The sequence below is a fragment of the Periplaneta americana genome, chromosome 13, assembly GCF_040183065.1.
Source record: "Periplaneta americana isolate PAMFEO1 chromosome 13, P.americana_PAMFEO1_priV1, whole genome shotgun sequence".
NCBI classification, from domain to species: Eukaryota; Metazoa; Arthropoda; class Insecta; order Blattodea; family Blattidae; genus Periplaneta; species Periplaneta americana.
Genome location: NC_091129.1, coordinates 128,473,757 through 128,498,742, shown reverse-complemented (window position 1 = coordinate 128,498,742; position 24,986 = coordinate 128,473,757). Strand labels below are relative to the sequence as shown.

General features: G+C 37.7%; 1 protein-coding gene across 10 annotated transcripts in view; it reads right to left on the bottom strand.

Annotated features, from left to right (window-relative positions):
* Positions 1 to 24,986, bottom strand: part of LOC138712423 (uncharacterized) — a 216,227-nt gene that overhangs the window by 35,568 nt on the left and 155,673 nt on the right. For all 10 annotated transcript variants that reach the window (XM_069844220.1, XM_069844229.1, XM_069844228.1 and 7 more), the window contains one exon: positions 21,228 to 21,281. The gene's annotated coding sequence lies outside the window, so the exon portion shown is untranslated. The remainder of the gene's footprint in view (positions 1 to 21,227; positions 21,282 to 24,986) is intronic.

Here is a 24,986-nt window from a genome sequence, read left to right as displayed (position 1 = left end):
GCTTCAATTCAATAACTACTGTTGTGTTCATTTTTGTTCTATTACAAACGTTTCTTCTCCAATTATTTTACGTTATGGTAGACTTAAAATAGATTGTGATAATAAAGATGCATGGGTATATTTATAGTACCATACCTAATGAAATGTTTCAGTTGAAATTTCGAAGTTGGTTAACCTGTGTTTATGTTGGCCGTCTTGTACTCATGAGAGAACGTCATTGGTCAATTATACACAAATTACATCAGAATGCGTAATATCGACTTTACATATCGTTATTGACATACATATCGATATGCATAGTCGTCTACGTTCTCGGTTTATTGTGAATCAAAAATTTTCATATTCACGTCCTCTGCTTCTCATTCCCGGTTTATTGTGAACCAGCCTTTAGTCTCTAACAGAAATAAATATAAGAGGTTGGGAGTAAACGCGGCATGCACGTAGCACCAAGATTCCTACTGCTATTAATGCTGATTGTCTGTAAAGGTAGGGGCTTTAACCTCCCGCTAACCTTTTGAACTTCCATGGCTTGTAATAGGGATGCATTTACTTATTTCTTAGATTCAAATATATACTCTTTCAAACCGTGAAGTGAAATATAACATGTTTCCTGGCTTTTTAGTTGGTTATTGAACGACACTGTATCAACTAGGAGGTTATGTATCGTGGATGGAATTGATGATAACATGATGGTATTTGGCGAGATAGGCCGAAGAATCGGCATAGATTACCTGACATTCACCTTACTGTTGGGGAAAACCTCGGAAAAACCCAATCGGGTAATGAGCCCTAGCGGGAATCGAACTCACGCCCGAGCACAGCCTCTGCCGACTGAGCTGCGTTGGTAGCCACAAATTTCCTTATTAGACAATATACAGTGTCTTAGGGGAAGGAATGTAAAATACTTCAGGAAAATGTAGTTTGGGTTAATTTACATCGATTTAACCTCAAATACCTATGTCCGAAGTCTAACGGTTGGGGAGAAATACTAAAAGTCTTGCGGTTCTGTGTACTATACTTGACGTGTTACGCCAGATCTATTGCACACGGCAGCATCTGGGCACTGCAACGCCTGCGCAACACACAGCTGAATACACGTTCACTTGACATTTGATTCGTGTATTCGCATAGGTAGTGAATATGCTTTTCGTTTATGGATTTTGTGATGGCAATGCATTGGCTGATGTTGGGGAATGCAGATGACGTTTTTCCAATCGTAGGGTTCCATCTAGCTGTGTGTTTTCCCGTGTTTACCGGATGTTATCTGAAACTGGCAAACTATCAAGTGTTTCATGGAGGTCGGAAAGAGAACCGGTACTTGATACCTGATACGAATTTACAATTCATGGAAGGAATTCATAAGAGGGGTAACCTTAGTAATTTGCCTTGTGTATTTTTCTTGCCGAGTCTGTACTTAATTATGAAATAAACTTATTGAAACAACACAAGATGCAGCATTTTCAATAATGTATATCACGTTATAAAACGTAGAAATACATCTAGAATGCCTGTCTCCATTTCACTCAGCAATAACTTCCCAACCGTTACATTTCAAACATATGCATATCAGGTTAAATCGGTGTAGGATAACCCAAACTACATTTTCCTGAAGTATGTTACATTCATCCTGAGATACCCTGTATAAAATTCACTTTAGTTTCAAACGCCGCTATATCTGGTGACGATTACTTTCGAAATCCACTACAAACTAGTCTACCAGTACGGGTTATGGAAATGGCACGTGCAAGATAGTGACTGTTGTACAAACTTCGTAAACTTTTCAATGATGATCGTGTGAAAAAAATTGAACTTCTTGGATGGAATATCAGAATAATAATGACCACATTGGTCCTGACAGATGCCGGAAAAGGGGCAGGAGGCGTGTATAGATTGCTCAAAGCTTTTAAATAATATTACTTGCGTTATGTACACTCTTAGACAAAAAAAAATGACCGGGCTCCAGATTCTATATCCGATTCGGAAAACTTCGGGTGTATTCGTCAGGGCATGATATACACGCGGACGAATTTCTTCTGTTTCAAACACTCCACTGCCCCCACTATATGATGATTTTATAACAAGCTTCTTAAAGAAGAGAGTCATCGTCTCTCTCGCATAGCGTAGTCGGTAGCATTGTGGTCTTGTATTCGAAAGGTTTTGGGTTCGAATCTCAGTCTATATTTTGTTTTTTCATTCTCATTTTTTACTTCTTGTATACTGATAAGATTAATAACCAGTATTGTGAAATATTTAACAGAAAGTTAAATATTTACAAAGGGCAAGTTAGATACATAATAGCAATCCCTTCCCTTGTATCTTATATTTAAAGAGACTAAACGAAATCTTCTCGGATAGAAATAAGCAAAAATAAACCTTAAGTAAAAGAAATCCTTCTCGGATAGGATTAAACGAACATAATCCTCTTCTTTGTATTAAACAAAATAAAGAAATACATCTCGGAGACCAATCAACAAAAATCAAAATAGACAAAAAAAAAAATTCAATACCGGATATGTAATCCCTCCGCATCTATAACCGCCTGCATCCTACGGGGTATGGATGCGATCAGGCGTCTCAGGTACTGTCGACGTGAAGATACACGATCCCAAGCGTCCTCGATAATGTTCCAGAGTGCATCTTTTGTGGTCGGCCGACGTGGCATTGTATTTATCATCGCGTTCACAGCTTTCTTCACCTCCGACCACACATTTTCTAGGACATTCAGATCTGGTGAACAGGGAGGCCATTCTATCAGTCTGATATATGGTCTCTCTGAAAACCATCTCCTGACCTCGGCATATGTGTGAACACGATGATTAACCTGTTGAAATATGATCTCATCATCATCATCAGGATGTATCATCCGTACAGAGGGAAGCATAACGTTTTCCATTAAGACCTTGTATTATTGGGCATTAAGATTTCCGTCGAGACGCCACAGAACACCCAGAACGTCACTGGACATCCAGCCCCACCATGGAACAGATACACGGCCACTACGAAAGCGAGTTGCCACATGCGTAGGATCGTATCGGGATCCCCGTTAACGGTAGACTATTTGCCGCCCATAATTGTCAGAGGCAAAAGTAACTTCGTCTGAAAATATCACCTTATTCCAATCGAAATTAACATTTACCTCTGCAAATGCAAGGCGGAATAATCTGTGGTCATCAGTAATGCAACCTTTCGTTGCTGCCACTCTTGGATAACGTCCTACGTCCCGTAGATGTCTTATGACAGTGCGAGAAGATCCAGGGAAACAGACATTTACTTTAATTGAAGAAGCAGATTGATGTGGGTTCGCTTCTACTTCTGCAACTAAAGCAGCGTCCTGTGCACGAGTTGAAACACGCCTCCTACCAGAACCTGGTTGACGATGTTCAATTCCTTCTCTGGAAAATCTCACCCATCTTCTAGCTGTGGAGTCGTGCACTCCTAGTCGCCTACCTGCCTCAGTAGTTGAAAATCCGGCCTCCCTCCCAAGAGAAAGAAGAGCTTGCCTACACGTATCTGGCCTCTGTCTTCTGTCAGCCATGTTACCTCTGATAATGACAAGAGAGAATGGTTGTTTCACGTTTAATACGCGCAGTTACATGTGCGCAGAACTATGTTTTCAGAAGTTCCAGATGTCTCTGAATAAATTACACATCAATATAGAAATAAACATCTAACGTCCTTACGGAGTACACGACCTTGAATCGCCTACTCAAGAAGTAAGGCTGTTACCACGGAGCTATTACAAAGCAGATATGTAACGGGACTATTTACGAGTGTAGCCAATATCTGGAACGCATTGGTTTTGTCTTTAACATCATTCATCTCGTTTTTGCAGTGCTGCTGCTGCTCCTACTGCTACTGCTACTTTTAGTAACTGAACAATACTCCTTATGGAGAAGGGAGAAGATCCAAGAACTGAGCATTTATTTTAATTCAAGGGTAATTAGGAAGAAGTCTCCGATATTACTGAAGGTTTTTGTTTAATTTTTCAACTAATCCCTAACTCCTGTGCAAGTTAATAAATGTATCATTTGTTTCTAGCTAGAGAAAAAATAAAACTAAACAAATATTATATATATATATATATATATATATATATATATATATATATATATATATATATATATATACTTACACGAAGGCGGATACGAACCCGGTTTTCTGCTTGTGAAGTCAGAGTTTTACCACGGAGCTATGACACACACACAGTTCAAACCGTTGTTTGCCGATATAAGAGTACCGGTATGTTCTTGGATCTCGCTTGTTTCGTCCTTGCTATTCTGATTTTAGTCTTGTGTATCAGGCGCACAGCCGAACGGAACTTAGACAAATTTACGCTTCAAGAGTCCGGTCATTTTTTTTTTTTTGTCTAAGAGTGTACAAGTGAACTCCAATTACAATTTATAAGATGTGTAATTGTAAAAACTTTCCTGTTCATACGACATCTCAATTCCTTGGCATTATACCTTTCTCAGAATACACAATCGTTGCTCTGTCGCGTTCTAAGAACGTCACTTCTCCGAATCATTTCGACTCTGAGTGACCTGTCGTAAATAAAGCGCATCGTACCCATTATTTAATCATTCACCCAAGAATCCCCATCTCGTGGACGACGACTCTGTAGCTTTTAGCAGCCATTAGGCGTTGCCTTTGAATCACCCTGGGAGGCGCTCTATAGGTCAGTATGATTATGATTAATGGACCAATGGTGGATTGCTGGTAGGGGAAACGGAGTATCTCACAAAAACGTACAGCGAAGCAGCGACGCTTTAGCAGGTCGGCTAACGGAATGCCCTGCGTTCTGCCATTATTAGTTCAGAAGATACGAAGGTGTGAGTTATTCGAGGTCTTTGTTTATACATGGGACTTACGTTCTGTAAAAGTTAGCGTGCTTCGCAAGTTCAGTTGTTCAGCATCGAGAGGTAAACTGTAGTTATAAATTCAAGTCACACCTTTGCGAAGTCTTTAATCCATTGTCTATTGTGCAATAGAACTAACGTGGCGATGACATCAAAGCGGTGTTCTTCCTAATGACATGTAGCCCTAAGACACTAGAAAATAAATCGTCTTAAACAATGGTGCAGAATGTTCCTTTATTATTTTTTTCTCAGAGATGAATTTTTAAGTCATTTTATCAGATTGTACCTTAATGTTACAGCCTCTGAAAAAAATGCGATTAATGTTCTTGCTCAGATTATGAAAGTGCAAAAGAAATGCGACAAAATGTTTACTGTCACTATAACGTGCGATATAGCCCTATACAGGAATCTGACGATTGATACCAAAAACAACATAAGGTGATTATTTTATATTCTGTTTAGTGAACTGTCCGAAGACAGGTCTGAACTTCACAAGTGACACCAACAAGACACCACTTATGAGGCGACTAGGACAGGAAATAATGGGGTATGGGGTAGGATGGCTAGTTACTTTCCCCCTCCATTGCATACATCGCCGATTAGCTACATATTACACTAGTCAGACTCCAGATGTACACAAACAATTGTTTTTCCTCTGATATATAGTCTATCGTCAAGTGAGATGTACTGCCAGATAATAGATGTACATATCAGCCCAGATCACATATAACAGATTGATCATTCTTATGGGATTTGAAGGCAACAACTTTTACCAATTTCACTACGCTGCCATCTAGCGACAGTAGCAATAGTCACGTTATAGCTCCCACTTGAATTGCATGGAGTAACTGTACTTCCATCTAGCGGTCGTTACTAATCGACAGTGGCGGTCCTGGTGGTTGTTCTCTTCTACATGTTACCGTTTTTAACATGGGGATGGCCAATCTGTTACATATTATGTGATCAGGGATATCAGCCAGAACCTCAATCAGAAGCAATTTTTTTATTCTATTTAGTACATACAAAAATAAATAAGATTTATGTGTTTATGCAGTTTATTTCAGAGTCATTTATATTTTGAAAGTCCAGTTTAAAAAATATTCTGATTATTACAATCTAAATAGGCTACATGCATTTATCATGCTGTATGCATATTTTACACATTCCGCCTGTACTATCAAATCAGTGTACAATAAGCTCCATTTTAAACTTTGCACGTGATTCTCAATTACATCCAAATGGTTTTTTTCCCCTCTGGGTATTACAATGTAAAATTAAATTTCACAGAGCAGATGGGTCTCGATAAAATTACAATCCTTCCTATGACGCTTCCAGCATCTTTGTTAAATTCACTAACACGTCATAATGGATTGCGTCAGTAAACGAAACATTTTCCTGTAAATACAGGCCTGTACGGTCATTGTCTTACTAAATGGTGAAGGCGCAGGTTTGACTTGCAGTAGTCACTGATTCGAATTTCATCTCGGATATGAACTTGGATAATGTATAGGCCCTATAATATATCTGAGAGAAGAACATAGGTTAAAGGCGTTTGAGAATAAGGTGCTTAGGAAAATATTTGGGGCTAAGGTGGATGGAGTTACATGAGAATGAAGTTACACAACACAGAACTGCACGCATTGTATTCTTCACCTGACAAAATTAGGAACATTAAATCCAAACGTTTGAGATGGTCAGGCCATGTAGCACGTATGGGCGAATCCAGAAATGCATATAGAGTGTTAGTTGGGAGGCCGGAGGGGAAAAAACCTTTGGGGAGGTCGAGACGTAGATGGGAAGATAATATTAAAATGGATTTGAGGGAGGTGGGATATGATGATGGAGACTGGATTAATCTTGCTCAGGATAGGGACCGATGGCGGGCTTGTGTGAGGACGGCAATGAACCTTCGGGTTCCTTAAAAGCCAATAAGTAAGTATATATATCTGCATAATGTTTAAGGTGGAAAAATTAAGTCAAAGAAGGAAATATACAGAGTGGAAGTGAAATAACCTTTCGGATTGCACACTGAAACGAATAGAAAACCTATGTTACGTTTTGCGATTAGATGCACGGTTAATTAGAAAATTAACTTTGAAGTTTCAGCAGTCCGACAACATCGCCGCGAACACACCCATCTCGTGATACAGATGTAAGAGTCCAACGAACTCGGTAGTTGGGCGTGTTTCGCTAGAAGAGGTGTTCAGATTTAAGTAATTTTGGAAGTTTGGGATTCTATCCCACTGGTCGACTAACCTGAATTGGATTTTTCATGATTTTCGAAGTTCCTTCCGGCGATTGCTGGGACAGTGCCAATTTAAAGGGCCTAAACTTCAACTCCTTCCCAATCCTAATTAACCCATCACCATTACTTTTCATCTATCACCCTATCATCCACCGCGATAAACCTGCCACCTATCCTTTAAAATACTGTATCACACATGACAGCACGTGTCTTTCTGGGTATAAGCGTACTGGTGAACCACGTCAATATAGAACACAGGAAGCCGGATACAAACAACAAACAAATATGTTCATGTAATTGTAGTTCAACGAGGGAAATCAACGGCAAATACATCATGTGATTAGAATGTAGTGCACGTGTTTGACTTAGGATTCATCCACACTTGTACTGTAAAGTAAAATAAATTATGATGACACCGGTAAAAAAATGAATAATAATAATAATAATAATAATAATAATAATAATAATAATAAATATCGGGGTTTCAAGTTCTTTGATATCTTCCGATTGGCCTTCTCCATTTTCTCTATCGCACAACAAATCAGTTGAGGAGATAATAATAATAATAATAATAATAATAATAATAATAATAATAAATAATGTTTTCAATTCACTGTGGGCTAAAGCAAGGAGATGCACTATCACCTTTACTTTTTAACTTTGCTCTAGAGTATGCCATTAGGAAAGTTCAGGATAACAGGCAGGGTTTGGAATTGAACGGGTTACATCAGCTGCTTGTCTATGCGGATGACGTGAATATGTTAGGAGAAAATCCACAAACGATTAGGGAAAACACGGGAATTTTACTTGACGCAAGTAAAGAGATAGGTTTGGAAGTAAATCCATAAAAGACAAAGTATATGATTATGTCTCGTGACGAGAATATTGTACGAAATGAAAATGTAAAAATTGTAAATTTATCCATTGGAAAGGTTGAAAAATTCAAATACCTGGGAGCAACAGTAAAAAATATAAATGACACTCGGGAGGAAATTAAACACAGAATAAATATGGAAAATGCCTGTTATTATTCGGATGAGAAGTTTTTATCATCCAGTCTGCTGTCAAAAAATCTGAAAGTAAGAATTTATAAAACAGTTATATTACCGGTTGTTCTTTATGGTTGTGAAACTTGGACTGTCACTTTGAGAGAGGAACATAGGTTTAAGGGTGTTTGAGAATAAGATGCTTAGGAAAATATTTGGGGCTAAGAGGGATGAAGTTACAGGAGAATGGAGAAAGTTACACAGCACAGAACTGCACGCATTGTATTTTTCACCTGACATAATTAGGAACATTAAATTCAGACGTTTGAGATGGGCAGGGCATGTAGCACGTATGGGTGAATTCAGAAATGCATACAGAGTGTTAGTTGGGAGACTAGAGCGAAAAAGGCCGAGACGTAGATGGGAAGATAATATTAAAATGGATTTGAGGGAGGAGTGATATGATGGTAGAGATTGAATTAATCTTGCTCAGGATAGGGATCTATGGCGGGCTTATGTGAGAGCGGCAATGAACCTCCGGGTTCCTTAAAAGCCAGTAAGTATGTAATAATAAATATCGGGGTTTCAAGTTATTTGACATCTTCCGATTGTCATTCTCCATTTTTGTCTATCCCACAACAAATCAGTTGAGATAATAATAATAATAATAATAATAATAATAATAATAATAATAATAATAATAATAATAATAATAGTGTTACGGATATAACGAGCAATGAAACGGAGCTACGTGTATTATGCAGTGACGCTTTTTATTTTGTTAACAAATCCTAACGGTTGAGGAAAATGATAGTTCACAATGATCTGCGATAATCTAGGAACAGTGTAGTAGACTAGGTATTGATATTATTAGTGTGCTAATTAAATATGGAAAATCTTTTGACGAAATGAATCGAATGCATTTACCATTAATTTCGAAGTTCACAGATTCGAACCAAACGGCGATAGCTAAAATGAGGCCGATAGAAATTACTACTACTTTCCTCGAAAAGTAAAGGTTAAATGATCACGCGATGAACGTCAGTCTCCGAATGAAAGGATTCGTGACAAAAATTTTACTTCATGTACTTCTCCACGTCAGAAATGGAATTACCTATAACGAAAATGATCAGAAGCTAAATGTGGCCTATATTCTGAGTGTGGATAATTCCGGAGTTTACATAAAACCGAAATGTGATTGTCATTTTTGTTAGTCCACAGACGAATTACGGGTACAGGGTGGGACTAGCTGACGTGAACTCAAACCACTTACGGGTTCGTTGTATTAATTTCTAATTTTGACGTCAGCAAGAAAGGATCGACAAATTTTACTGGAAGGCCTCTATTAAGACTCTTATGTGTCATAAATGTACAACATAATAGGCCTATCAGTAATTTAACTTCTCTTCCGAAAGAAGCCACGCTAAATATATTTTTTTATATTTCTGGGTCGGTTTGAACTCTTGGAACTTCGAATCCAGTGGCAAACATGACAACAGTATCCACCGAGAACACACAAACTGAACAATCCAAAAGAATCGCAGAAATATAAAAATAAAAAGTATCTCAAAATTAATCGATCAAATTAAAGGCTGGTTCACAATAAACCGGGAACGAGAACCAGAATGAAAACGAGAAGCAGAGGACGTGAAAATTAAAATGTTTGATTCACAATAAACCGAGAACGTAGACGACTATGCATATCGATATGTATGTCAATAACGATATGTAAAGTCGATATTACGCATTCTGATGATATTTGTGTATAATTGACCAAAGGCGTTCTCTCATGAGTACAAGGCAGCCAACATAAACACAGGTTAACCAACTTCGAAATTTCAACTGAAACATTTCATTAGGTACGGTACTATAAATATGCCCATGCATCTTCATTATCGCAACCTATTTTAAGTCTACCATAACGTAAAATAATTGGAGAAGAAACATTTGTAATAGAACAAAAATGAACACAACAGTAGTTATTGAATTGAAGCATGAATATGTAGTGTGTAATACAACCGATACAGTAATAAAATATGACTCGCTTCCGATCGGTCTTCAAAGATGCAGCTATTGAAATCCACGTATTCTCCTTAATTTTCTCATCTTTATACGAGGCGCGCCGCTTATCGTAAACGTGACTATTTTCCTCAACACTCAATATTAGAATCTCATCAAATAAAACTTGCTCCATGATGCACAGCACAGAACAAAATAATCCATAGGTTATGTAACGGTCTTCTTGCTACAAAATATACGACGAAAAAAAGCTTTTAGATGGCAATAGAATGAATCTAGTGGGCTGTGATCGGAAACGTGAACGTCAAAGTTGAAACTTGGCCAACTCTCCGTTCCCGATCCCGGGCTCCGGCAAGCTTTTCGTTAATTGTGAATGCTCACATTTAAATGTACACATTTTAACAATTTTACCGTTTTCGTTTTCGTTCCGATTCTCGTTTCCGGTTTATTGTGAACCAGCCTTAAGACGCTAAACAGATTTTTTTGTGATTAAAATGCATTTTACAACATAATGTTTTATTTGTCCACCACAATATCTAAATCTCTGTACTAAATATGTGACATTTTATCACTTAACATAATGACGTTTTGCAAATCACGACATGGTAGTAGATAACGAGGCGTGCTAATACTACCTACATCAAACAACGCATCAGATGGTTTCTACTGTAGGATTTAATGCGCTATTGGTTGAGTATTGAGTTTAGCTCCTCTTCTGTTACTGGTTCAAGTAGCGTCGATGCAAAATGTCGCACAACGGCACAAATTAAGTATAACAACATAATTCTTGCTGAAATGCATATTACGATGTAAGTCATAATCATTTTACTAAATCGAAGTGTCTAACAAAATTTATAATTATTTGAAATCCACATCACTGATAGTATTAAAATACAGATACATGTATCTTACACAATTCAATACAGTTTTAATAATTTTCATGTTCATAAATGTGTTTTTTCATAACAAGGGCTACGCATATTTTCTCGTATCCCCATAGTAACCGAACTAGCCGATCTTGTTAATCACAAGAATGTATTTTAGAACGGTCTTTGTTTGGTCTTACCCAGAGTTCTTTTTCCATGACATTTCAAAGCTTCGTTTTTGTAGTAAGATGACTACGATGACACCCAAGACACTGACACCAAGAACATGTTCACGCAGAAAAAAGCTAGCCTAAAAATCTTACTCATACATAGATTTCTACTAAGAAATCAATCATAACAATAAGAATTGTTCTTGAATGTTCCTCGAAACAAGCATGAGCCATAGGCGAGAACAAAAATTGTCAAAACACTGAAAATAACTGAAGGACGAAATTCGAATGATGGCCGAACCATACCACGCAGGTCTAAATTTATTAAGTAGGTTGGTCTATTGTGTTGATGACAGCGCGTGTCAATGTTTTTAGTGCAGTATTTAGCCTTTAGAACCTTCAAACTATATAATTACGTAGTATAAGAGAACTTCTTAGTTACTGAAAATATGTGAATTTATAGTTCAATATGTTCTGCGAACTTCAAAGCACAGATATGAATAATAGAATTTACTGAATACGTTTCGCAATGCAAACAGAATTGTATTCTGTACACACGTCAAAAGGCAAATCCCAGGCTTTGAACAGCATACCGATCGTTTATATAGAGTATAACACAGCACTGGCTTATTTCTATTGCATTCAAGAATCTTGCGCAGTGTGTTTTTCGTCCCTATTTTGTGTAATGCGTGTTGCCAGAAGATCGAAGCGTTGCCGACGACAATGGAAAAAGGGTAGTCTACTCCCCACCCTGTCGACTCAGCTTTATCACCTACCACAAGGACAAATATGTTATTATAGGCGCGTTCTTAAGCACCACCCCTTCCCGATCGATAGCAAAGCATTTTCTACCCCTTTCACAACAGACACAATTGTTTCAAATTTATTTCAATTGCGGTAGCAGATTTGTACTATTGCCTATAATTCAAAATACTTCCTTAAACAGATTTAAGGTTTAATCATCGCTTCTATGGGCTAAATTATAATTTGTTATTAACTTCTCACTGCTATTTATTTTTAATTTCTAATTAATTTTGCTGTACTAATTTTTATTTTATACTATATTCGTTAGTATTATTTTATATCGCTGGCAATGTAATAAGCCAACTTATTGCAGTAAGGTTGCTATTTCACTGGATAATAAATTCCATGAGCAAGATATACAGGGATATCATTTTATTTTTACTTCAATTTTTATTGTACCTGAGTTATTTAATGTACTTCACTCCCACCCCCTCTACTAGTAAACTTCCAATCGTCCTCCATACAGAATCAAGGCCGCGTATGCAGTCAAAGTCGCCTTGCGGTCATAGTAAACATTACTGAGGTAGTGAGTATAGTACGTTCCAGAAATATGTTCGCGTTTTCCAATGACGAAAGAGCTTTCAATATTCAATCATATTTTCGCACAGGTACTGTCGTACGTTTGTCTAAGCCACATCCCGGTTTCCCCCCCACCCGCTTCTGCTCGCCCCTCTGTAAAGGCTAGTGGCTGGGCTGTCTTAGCTCTTTTCTGAAAATATTAATTTCTGTTAGGAATTGGACGTCTACGTAATATTATACAACTGTTTAAAATAACCTAAATAAATGGGCCTCGTTAAGTAATTAACTGTCACGTGATTTCACCCTTTCTACGACCCTGCGACAAAACCACTTGGACTGACAGTAGATAGCATGTCTGAGTAATTTTATATTTTCGGATAGGACAGAAATGAAGATTGAATTTACAGTACGTAAGGTACTCCTTTATAGAGTAGGTACAGAATTATTTCAACATGAGTTACTAGTACGAAGGACGAAACTGATAATTGGAATTAGGTACAATAGTCTATAGTGCGATAATATGCACTGAAGAACTGAAACCGTATCGAAATGAACGGCCACCATTTTCAAAAATATTACGATTATTTTTCAATTTAACTCCATTCTCTATATTGTACGCTACAATACATAATGAATACGTACGAATGGCTAGCTCAGTCCGTGAGTAAAAACACGTATTGTTAATACAGCACTGTATTTTGCTTAAACAAAAACCTAATGAAAATTATCAAACCCAAAATCGCGATATTTCCTAGTTTACGCAAATGGATGAACTACTTTTCTTCCCTCCTATACCTAGTAGAGTGATTTGTTTGTATTTTACACCAGTATCATCGAAGTCCAGTCGTGCAAGGGGATAGCAAACGATGTTTCCGGTTCTCAACAGTTATTCGAAAGGTATAGGTAGGTTAATATTAGAAATGTTAGTAAAAATAAAATGATGTCCCTGTACATATGGACATAGAATACTTCGATATATGGCACGAAGGAACGCTAAAGAACGATAACAGAATATAAATGATAACTCGAATATTATTTGTATTCACTAAAGAACTATAACAAAATAAAATGATAGGCTAACTTTAATAAGGCTCGAACTCACAAACTTCGAATCATTTAGCGAACACACTACCGCTCCTATACGAGACGCAGATGTGAATGACTCCTGCTTAGACATTTTAGTTCCTAAACTGCTTCTATAAGCGTGTGCATCATGTAGCATCACCGTTATCCGAAGTGGACGTAGAAAATATTCGCTGTTCAAGAGTGCGGCCACTTTTTTTGACAGCTGTACACATAAACAAATCTGGACAGTTCTAAAAGTAAATATACGCTACATAACATTACAAAGATATATTTTTACGTATCTTTCATTATGTGCAGAAGCATTATCATAGAATTATTCGTGGGTTTGAGTTTCCTCCTTTCTTTTCTTGTGCTACAATGTCTCTGTATATAATATCGCTCGTCACCTCGTATGTTTGTATTACATAATTTACATGTAATGTTCCCGTCATTCACTTCAAAACACTCACCAAATTCCGCTACAAAAACATGCGTCTGAGAACCTTTAACCTTCGGCATTATTATTCAGCAGTTACACTGTTTACGCATGCTACGGTACTGACTGGTGAACGGATACTTACTTACTGGCTTTTAAGGAACCCGGAGGTTCATTGCCGCCCTCACATAAGCCCGCCATTGGTCCCTATCCTGAGCAAGATTAATCCATTCTCTATCATCATATCCCACCTCCCTCAAATCCATTTTAATATTATCTTCCCATTTACGTCTCGGCCTCCCTAAAGGTCTTTTTCTCTCCGGCCTCCCAACTAACACTATATATGCATTTCTGGATTCGCCCATACGTGCTACATGCCCTGCCCATCTCAAACGTCTGGATTTAATGTTCCTAATTATGTCAGGTGAAGAATACAATGCGTGCAGTTCTGTGTTGTCTAACTTTCTCTATTCTCCTGTAACTTCATCCCTCTTAGCCCCAAATATTTTCCTAAGCACCTTATTCTCAAACACCCTTAACCTATGTTCTTCTCTCAAAGTGAGAGTCCAAGTTTCACAACTATAAAGAACAACCGGTAATATAACTGTTTTATAATTCTAACTTTCACATTTTTTCACAGCAGACTGGATGATAAAAGCTTCTCAACCGAATAATAACAGGCATTTCCCATATTTATTCTGTGTTTAATTTCCTCCCGAGTATCATTTATATATGTTACTGTTGCTCCAAGATATTTGAACTTTCCCACCTCTTCGAAGGATAAATCTCCAATTTTTATATTTCCATTTCGTACAATATTCTGGTCACGAGACATAATCATATGCTTTGTCTTTTCGGGATTTACTTTTTATAATATCTTAATAGTAGCTTCGCCATTTATCTAAGAAATGAACTCGCACAAAAAAAGCATTTTTGTTAAAAGTGTGGCTTTGGACTCTCTCATTCTCATTCCTTCAATTTTAAAGTGTTTAAACTGCAGTGTTATATACGTAAAATCATTTCATGAGAAAAAATAAACAAATAAATAAATGAAGAGAATGAGGATTAAAGAGATGACGAAGAATGGGTTAGTTAGGGTCAGAGTTCGACTGAGATGCATGCAGCGAGTTTAAAGTTTGCCCTGCACAAACGTGCCGCAACGAATTCATTCTGATCTTTATTCTTGCAGTAATGAATCAGAATTAAATTCAACCCTGTTCTTAAACTCGCAGGTCTTTATGCGTGAGGAAGCGTTTCCTCTTCGACTTTCTTTCATCGATCGATACAGAACATACGCGGACATCAGAAATCCAGCTGTCCAATTAAAACAATCCACTGCAGGTGTATAACGTATCATCATTATTCACGCTGTGAGTTATTCAGCGACTGTAGGCTTGCTGAATAGGAAGAAATATCTAGCACATTATTTGAAAGCCGAAGGTATTTACACAATGAGTCAACATGCATTAAAGCGATTGGTTTTTCTTTGTAACAGCCTTCAAACAATGAGAAATTCACCTATACGTAAAGCCTTAACAAATCATTTATCAAACGATTTCATTTATTCATGAAATTAAATTATTAAACGAATTGAAAGTAAGTTATATGATTTTGAGTGAATAAATTACTTTAAATAAACCAACAAATTTTGTTAAACAAATGAACGAACGAAATTGAATAAGGACGAATAAACGGACGAAACTGAACAAGAGGGAACAAACGGACGAAACTGAACAAGAAACGGAAGAAACTGAACAAGGGCGAACAAACGGACGAAACTGAACAAGAAAGAACAAACGGACGAAACTGAAGAGCGAACGGACGAAACTGTACAAGGGCGAACAAACGGACGAAACTGAACAAGAGCGAACAAACGGACGAAACTGAACAAGAAAGAACAAATTGACGAAAGTGAACAAGAGCGAACGGACGAAAGTGAACAAGAGCGAACAGACGAAAGTGAACAAGAGCGAACAAACTGACGAAACTGAACAAGAGCGAACAAACGGACGAAACTGAACAAGAGCGAACAAACGGAAGAAACTAAACAAGAAGGAACAAACGGACGAAGCTGAACAAGAACGGACGAAGCTGAACAAGAACGGACGAAACTGAACAAGAGCGAACGGACGAAACTGAACAAGAGAGAACGGACGAAACTGAACAAGAGCGAACAAACGGAAGAAACTAAACAAGAAGGAACAAACGGACGAAGCTGAACAAGAGCGAACGGACGAAACTGAACAAGAGAGAACGGACGAAACTGAACAAGAGCGAACAAACGGACGAAACTAAACAAGAGTGAACAAACGAACGAAACTGAACAAGAACAAACGGACGAAACTGAACAAGAGCGAACGGACGAAAATGAACAAGTGCGAACAAACGGACAAAACTGAATAGGAGCAAACGGGACGAAAGTGAATAGGAGCGAATGAACGGACGAAACTGAATAAGAGCGAATAAAAGGACGAAGCTGAACAAGAGGTAATAAATGGACGAAACTGAATAAGAGCGAAAAAACGGACGAAACTGAACGAAAAAGCGAACAAACGGACGAAACTGAACAAAATCGAATAAACGTACGAAACTGAACAGAGCTAATAAACGGATTAACTGAATTAAGAGCGAATAGATTGACGGAAGTGAATAAAAAGTAATAGACGGACGAAACTGAGTAGGTGAATTAAAGGACGAAACTGAACACAAGTAATAGTGAATAAAGGGACGAAACTGAATAAATGAATTATTGATATTTAATAAACAAATGAACGAAATGAAATTTAAAAAAAAAATTAGTAAGTTCGAATAAATGAGCCATGAATTAATTTACTTCGGGTGAATAAACTGTAAATGAATGACAATCTCAAAATCGACGTTTGCAATAACGAAACTTGCTCTACACTAAATGCAGTAGAAAAACACAAAAATAAATTGAAAATATATTATGAATCAGAGCTAGGAAGTTGGTACCAAAACTGTTAAGTTGTGTGAGCTTGGAGTATATCTCTACCGAATGGAAAGTAGTAGCGCAGATCTCAATGTCAATCAACAAGAACGACAAACCTGTACAGCCGTGGTAACCAAACATGTGCTCCAATTATCCACGGCCTTAGAACAAAAAAATAATAAACGAATAATATAAAAAAGCAATAATCTGTAATTATAAACTTCGTAATTCCCAATCTAAAATGATTTATCCATACATATAAAAATATCATACAAAGTACATAATTATGATTCTAGCCTCATTATAACAAATAACAATGAACATTTTCATTTTATCAAACGAAATACTCCTTTTATGTTCACAAAAAAAAACATTTGTACTCTGCAAATATTCATTCTACGTCACAAGACGTTACTGGAGCAAATCTGAAATATTATACAGTATTTCTTACTATCATCAGGTGAACAAATACTTTGTGAATCTAATAGTGTAGCCTAACTCGTATGTGGCATATAATATTAATCGTTTTCAAGAAAATTTTTCATTTCTACTGTAATGACAGCTAGAAAATTCGTATCGTAATTCCGATGTTGAACTCTGACTGTAACGCAACCGAATGCGTGGCAGCACGAGACGTCAACATTTAATGAAGAATAATCTGAAAAAAATAAACGTGTCAAGCCTACATACTCCTGTTTGCATAATTATTTAAAAACAGATGAGTTTATTTTTTTGGAATTATGCATAATATTAACATTACCTAAATAATACAATAATAACAGAATAGCTCATTTTGTTCAGAATCTAAAATATTAATATAAATTAACAATAGTCTTTAAACTATTCATTGCACACAGCTCCACAGAATGATACTATGCGTTGTTTATGTGAAATGCGCATCGTCTGTGGCGACGGGAGCAGGGTGAGGAGTCGGTGACATCTATACTCAAAGCTGTAGGCTACTCAACTGAAATTTACTGTTTTGGTACCCAACACCCTATCTATGATTATGACAGGCGCTACTGTCAAGAGTGAATACTTGTCTCTTCTTTGACACCACCATCTTCAACAGACTTTTCGACACCACACTGTTGTTACTGTAGTCAGTTGATTGGGCTATGAGCTAGTCCACAGCATATTACAATTGTACTTTTCGAAATTTAATCCAGATGACAGTCTAGAAATCAGACTCTTTAACCGTTCTCCTAACAGTATTTTTCATCGCCGCCATCACAAGCATTATCGCTGCGTTCATGTAGTTCAGAGACTCAACTTCCCGCTGATTTTACTATCGATTATTCGCTCGTTGTGGATGGTTTCTTTCCCCATGCAATGTTTACTTCCATTATTGTAACTGGGCGTCCACCCTCTATTGTAATATTGCAACCAACTGATGTAGTGGCGTCAGCGATATTCAACTGTCAACAGTGATGTACGTACATCGTTTAGAGCAGCCGCTCGTAGGCCGAATAAACAACATAGCGGTGTAATTATCAATTAGATTTCAACAACGCTGTCTGAAGGTGGCGACTTGAAACAATTCTCCATTATGAAAAATTAAATTAAAATTAAAATTATGGCTTATTTAACGACGCTCGCAACTGCAGCGTTATCATTGTTAGCCGATGTGCCAGTATTTTGTCCCGCAGGAGTTCTTTTACATATCAGTAAATCTACTGACATGAGCCTGTCGTATTTAAACATACTTAAGGTATGTATTAACGTTTTGGAGGAAAATCTACATTTTTTAACCAACCTTTTTAGATATTTATCAGACAACATATGAAAGTAGACTAACATAACCATATATCAGAAACTTCAATTTCACTTTTTGATTCCCTAAAAAAAATAATTAATTAAAAATTATTCTATTTCTTCAAAATGCCATATATTTTCTAAAAATTACTCAATTTTGAACTTTCTTTCACAGAGTTATTGCTGTTTATGCGTACAATGCTCTGTACTAGGATTTTGCAGCTAACATTATTACAAAGAAAATTTTAGTCAAAAAGAACGCCATTTCAAACGTTAATACATACCTTAAATACCATCGACCTGGGCCGGGATCGAACTCGCAACCACAAGCAGAGAAGGCCAGCGCTATACCAACTACACTACCGAGGCCGACTCCATTATGAATGAATGCATACATCATACAGTATAACATGACGATAAAAAAAAAGAACTCTGCTTTAGTGTACCGGAGTTAGATCCTTGACAACAAGACAGCATTCTTAATATCTTCGCATTTCTAATTTCACTTTATAATTTTCCTCTCTTTCTTCTTTGATCCTATTGCCACAATCTAGTCTATATACAGTCACGAAGCTTGAGTTGTGAGGGTGCCAGGAACAATAGACTGTGCCGGTACTATTTCGCATTGTCTGTAATGAGGCGATATTAGCGATTCTAGTGGTTAGCAACTATCTATGGATGCATATTTACTACGTATTGAGCTTCGTGACTGTATATACTAGACTGTGCTATTGCCTTACACTTACTGGCTTTTAAGGAACCCGGAGGTTCATTGCCGCCCTCACATAAGCCCGCCATCGGTCCCTATCCTGAGCAAGATTAATCCAGTCTCTATCATTATATCCCACCTCCCTCAAATCCATTTTAATATTATCTTCCCATCTACGTCTCGGCCTCCCCAAGGATCTTTTCCCCTCTGGCCTCCAACTAACATGCCGTGCCGGAGAATCAGTCCCATTCCGAGCTTCAGTGTTAGGTTTCGTAACAAGCCTTACACTACTCCTCCTTAAAAGTCCCATTCCTCTCCTCCTCCCCGTCCCATTCTCCCCCTCCTTTGGGAGGGCATGTAGCACGTATGGGTGAATCCAGAAATGCATAATAGTGTATTAGTTCGAAGACCTGAAGGAAAAAGACCTTTGGGGAGGTCGAGACTAGATGGGAAGATAATATTAAAATGGATTTAAGGAAGGTGAAATATAATGGTAGGGACTAGATTAATCTTGCTCAGGTTAGGGACCGATGGCGGGCTTATGTGGTGGCGGCAATTAACCTCCGAGTTCCTTAAAAGCCATTTGTAAGTAATTAAGTAACCTCGTTCTCTTCAGATGCGCATTCGGTGGTTGTCGGAATGTACACTGAAACGAGATTCATCGTAGAACAGAACTGCCATTGTTCTCGGCCTCAGTTACGATGTTCTTTGATCCAGTCTTTACGGACTCACCAAGCAGCTGTGCTCAAGAGAAATGCTTCTCACCGATAATCGCATAAAATTCACTTGTATGCAAACGATTTGATATCAATTGTGTCGATATGAGTTCCTATTGCCAAAATAATCTTCTTTCGAATTTGAGTGACGTTGCTTTTACGGTTCCGACAAGCCAAAAGATTAATGAAACAATCACAACCGTGGAATTTCTGATCTTGGGCGACCTTGGCTCTGACAGACGATGACTGTATGATAATGTCGAATAAGAACTCTCTGAAGCGATACAGTTTTAAACAGAAGAAAAAGGAGCACAGCATGTTTATAAACAACAATTTTTATGTCGAATATTCAACAAAATTAAGGCCCTTTCACAATGAAAATTAAACATAACCGTAACATAAACACAGAAGTTTGTGGCCAGGTTACCAAATGGGATCATTCGGAATGATTCACATAAACACTGACATTAACATTGCCGTTAGACGTTAACATGAAAGTTTGAGAACTCCGAACTTTCATGCTTATTTTACGTGATTTGCAAACAGTACACAATCGTGGAGCGCTGAAGTATACGACAGAGTATGAGGAAATGGCGTCGTTATGTTTCCATGGTTACCAAGTATCTTTGCGGTTATGTTTATGTCCCCATCATGAATGATGTGACTTTACCGCAACGTTTACATTCTTAAGTTAACGCTTACGTTATGTTTAATTTTCACTGTGAATGGGCCTTTAACTGTAGTCTCTCTGGTGAGTCATTCAATAAGTGCCGCATAATGACAACGCATAATAATAATAATAATAATAATAATAATAATAATAATAATAATAATAATAATAATTTTACTAGTCAGCGATGTATGCAATGGAGGGGGAAAGGACCTGGCCACCCTACCCCATTATCTCCTGGCTTAGTTGCCTCTTGAGTGATGCCTTATTTGTGTCACTTATGAGGATCAAACATGTCTTCGGACAGTTGACTAAACAACAACAGCAATAATAATAAATTCATCATCTTCATCTTCATCTATGTAATTAATCTTCATCGAACAGGCAATTTCCTGTTTTATTTTCAGAATTATTAATTTCTTTACAAATCCCGTTAGTCCAATTTAATGTCAATATCTTACCTCTCTGACAACAAATCGAATCTTCAAGACACTCGAAGACTTGCCAGATTTCACCTGCAAACAAGAGAGATTTGTGATTAAACATAAATGGTGCAGCATAAAGTTATCTTTCAAATTATTCATCTCAGGACAGGTTAAGCTTATATTTTAATACTGACGGATCGTTATCAGACTTGAAATCAGGAGCTGTAGCTGGTGTAGAAATATGCCCACTATCTCACTTTACTGCCACGCTGGTTCAGAAACAACCGATTTTTATAGAATTAATATAGGCCTACATAAAGTTTTAAGATATTTAAAAATAATGCTAGATAATACATACAGAATTTTTACTTGGTTATTTATCGACGCTGTATCAACTACTGGGTTATTTAGCGTCGATGGAATTATTGGTGAAGCGAGATGAGGCCGAGGATTCGCCATAGAATACCTGACAAGCGTAAATCGAACGAAATTTCGGATTAGCAGGAAAACGCGCCACGGCCTGAACTACACCGGTGGCTAATAGAAATAAATTACAATGGACATTTAGGGTTGTCAGAATATCTACGAAAAGAAATTATAACATTTCAACCTAAGATAATTAGACTCAATTAACAATAAGACTGTATTTTAAGCTACTCTTAAAATTGTTTATTGTCTAGCAGTCCCTAATACTTTGTGATAAGGAATTCCAATGATATGTAGTGGAGACCGTAAAAGGTGATGAGAAGGCTTGTAATAATGTTGGGGGCCGATAGGGTGCGTTTTCAAGTTGACTATACGTTCACCAGTCAGTACTCTAGCTCTAGTATGCATAAACAGTGTAATACCCAGCGTATAGATGATTATACAGTATGGACACTTGCGTCGGTACCTTTGACGTAGCAGGACTGATTTCAATGACCTTCAAACCAGTTTGAGCGTGAGATTCTGCTTTCTCCCAAGAGTTGGCACTGACATCACACCAGCTAGCAGTCGACACAGCGGAAATATAACACATACAATTAATACATCTAGGTACATTATGTACTCAAAATAAATTGGACCGATGAAATAATAAAACTGTCATTAACTGTAATGTGTAGACTCTAGAGTTACTTTATAATGAGAGTTGAGACGTTGACCCCAACAATTAAAATATGTTAATGATTTGATAGCGCTAAAAATGGAAAAAACAAAACTCCTATGAGAAGTAAAACCATACTCCTATATTATATTGTATACAAATATTAAACGAATTTCATACATAATTTTATACTATAATTTATTATATATAAAATATAAAAAATTATTATTACAACTAGTTTGTCACTGAGAAATAAGGAAAAGCTGTTAATTTGAATTTATTTGAAGCAAACAGTTACTGGATTATGCAATAAGGTAGGCGATGTTTGGATCCTGTGTCTCACTCTATACGTAATTATTATCTTAGCATGTGCTCGATTACACTAACCTCTAGCGCTTGAAAGTGGAACTAAACTCCTGCGCACAGAGAAACAAAACACAGAATAATTCTCTCAGTATCCATTCTTTGTAATCCCTATTCGCCGGTGTATACCTGCTGAATACTATAGTCGTGTCGCTGTTATTTCCGGTGTGACTTCTCCTCTTTGCTTACGCCTTAGGAAGTGAAGGCTCTATAAAGTCTAGGTAGGTAGTATCGTTCACCATTTTTGTTCTTTCGTTGCCGAGCTACTAGATGAGGAATCTATTTGCTTCACCGTTAAACATTATGTCGTAGCTCCTATCATAATAAATCAAACGCACTGTAATTGAGCAAATAATTGAGCGGCAAATAACGTCCTCGTGTGCTTTCTGCGAACGCCAACGAAAGAGCCAAAATGGCGGACGATTATATTAAGTATTTATCGAGCCTTAGGAAATGCATTACATCATCAGTAGCGAATGACAAGACGCACAGGTTTTAATGTAGCCGACCTGCAACGTGATTGGCTGCCGGAAATAAGAGCGACGAGACTATAAATTATCACTCCTCAAGCCGCCAAGACAGAGGACGACCTACGAAGAGACGCCAACAAAATGTGAAGCCGGAACTCACCATAGTCTAAACCAGGGGTCGTCAGCACAGAACACGCTGGGGCTAGCCTCTCCTACCCGCGGAAAACGCAGTGCACTATCGTGCTCTCGTAGCTGCTAGCGGGTATGCTCTCTATCTCTCCCTGTTGCACGACAGTGCACACGGGACGGCACCGCGTACCCATTGTACATTTCAGCCAGTGCTGACGACCACTGGTCTAAACGTTGAAAAGAAGATGGTGTCTTGAAACTTATCTTTATATCTTACAGTTTATATTGGCAACTAATGTTTGGTAAATACGTTTTTTATGGCAGGATTTGTCCGTATACAAATTTTCAAGAGATGATGTAGAAGGTTCCTTGTCAGATGGACGTAGCACTCACACCTTCAGCATAACGTAGCATGTCATGCCAGAGCGTACATTATATAGATTCCTTTAATCGTGAAGGGGATGAGGAGGCGGTGTGCCCACTACAACGAGCACTGAAGATGGGTGAGAGTATCATGTTTCACTCTTGTCGACTCCTTACAATATCGATCAGAAGCACCAGTCTGAAGCACGACTCAAGCTGTCATATGACTGTACTGTCGAGCTGTTTAATTTTGATGTCGAACAGAAATACATGAGTGTTCTACTATCCATATTCTTTAATTTATACCCAAAAAAGTTTCACAGATTAGAATTACAAACCGTAATTTTAAAATATGGAAAGACATATTTTACGGACGTAATTTATTATGACACAAATGGATGGTATGGACTGCAGGTGTAGGTTATAAATCTAACTCTGATATTGTGATATACAAGAACATGAGAAGCTATAGTAGCGTGCATCTATATGCACTGTAAATTACTCTTGATTAGAGATATTAATATATGCCACCCAACTACAACGTTATAGGCCTACTCATGCATTCTGTATCTCTTGATAGCTGCAAGTGGTAGCGCGTTCGCCTGCGAAGACAATGTTCCTATTCGATCCCCGGTCGTGACATTAACATTATTATTAACATTATTATTATTATTATTATTATTATTATTATTATTATTACATCTTTGTAATTTGAACCTGAGTTACTCAGAATTGTATGTTTCTTGAATGCATTTTTGGGAAAATCATGTAGCCCTGAAAAGGGCTCTTTTGAGTGTTCAGTCAATATACAGTCGGCCTGGGTAGCATAGTCGGTATAGCGCTGGCCTTCTGTGCTCGAGGTTGCGGGTTTGATCCCGGTCCAGGTCGATGGCATTTACTGTACTCCAGCCACGAGGAAGTCTCCAGGGAATGAAGGGAAGTGGGGTGATGCTGTGAATGAATGTTCATGTCATAAGATGTCATAAGGTCACACACGTGGGTACTCATATCTCTATTGGCTATCTCTCAAAGCACAAACCATAACACATTTTTATACTACCCTAGTTACAAAATTAGATCACTGTTAATCTCTTGGGGTGCTATTCATAGACATTTCGCTAGCCCGCGCTACGAGCGTGCTAAACTAGCCCCGGCTATCGATTGGTTACTTGTACAGGATTCATATCTTATCATATCGCTAACACTGGTTTATGAATACGAATAACGTTAGTTCGCTGATCAACCACCGGAAGCCCGCGCTAAGAATGTCTATGAATACGGCCCTTGGTCTTTTAATCCCTCAATAAAGAAAATAACATATGGAGGAGAGCGCATGGTTTTTAAACTGACGTTATAACTCTAACATTATTTATCTATTTCGCTCCA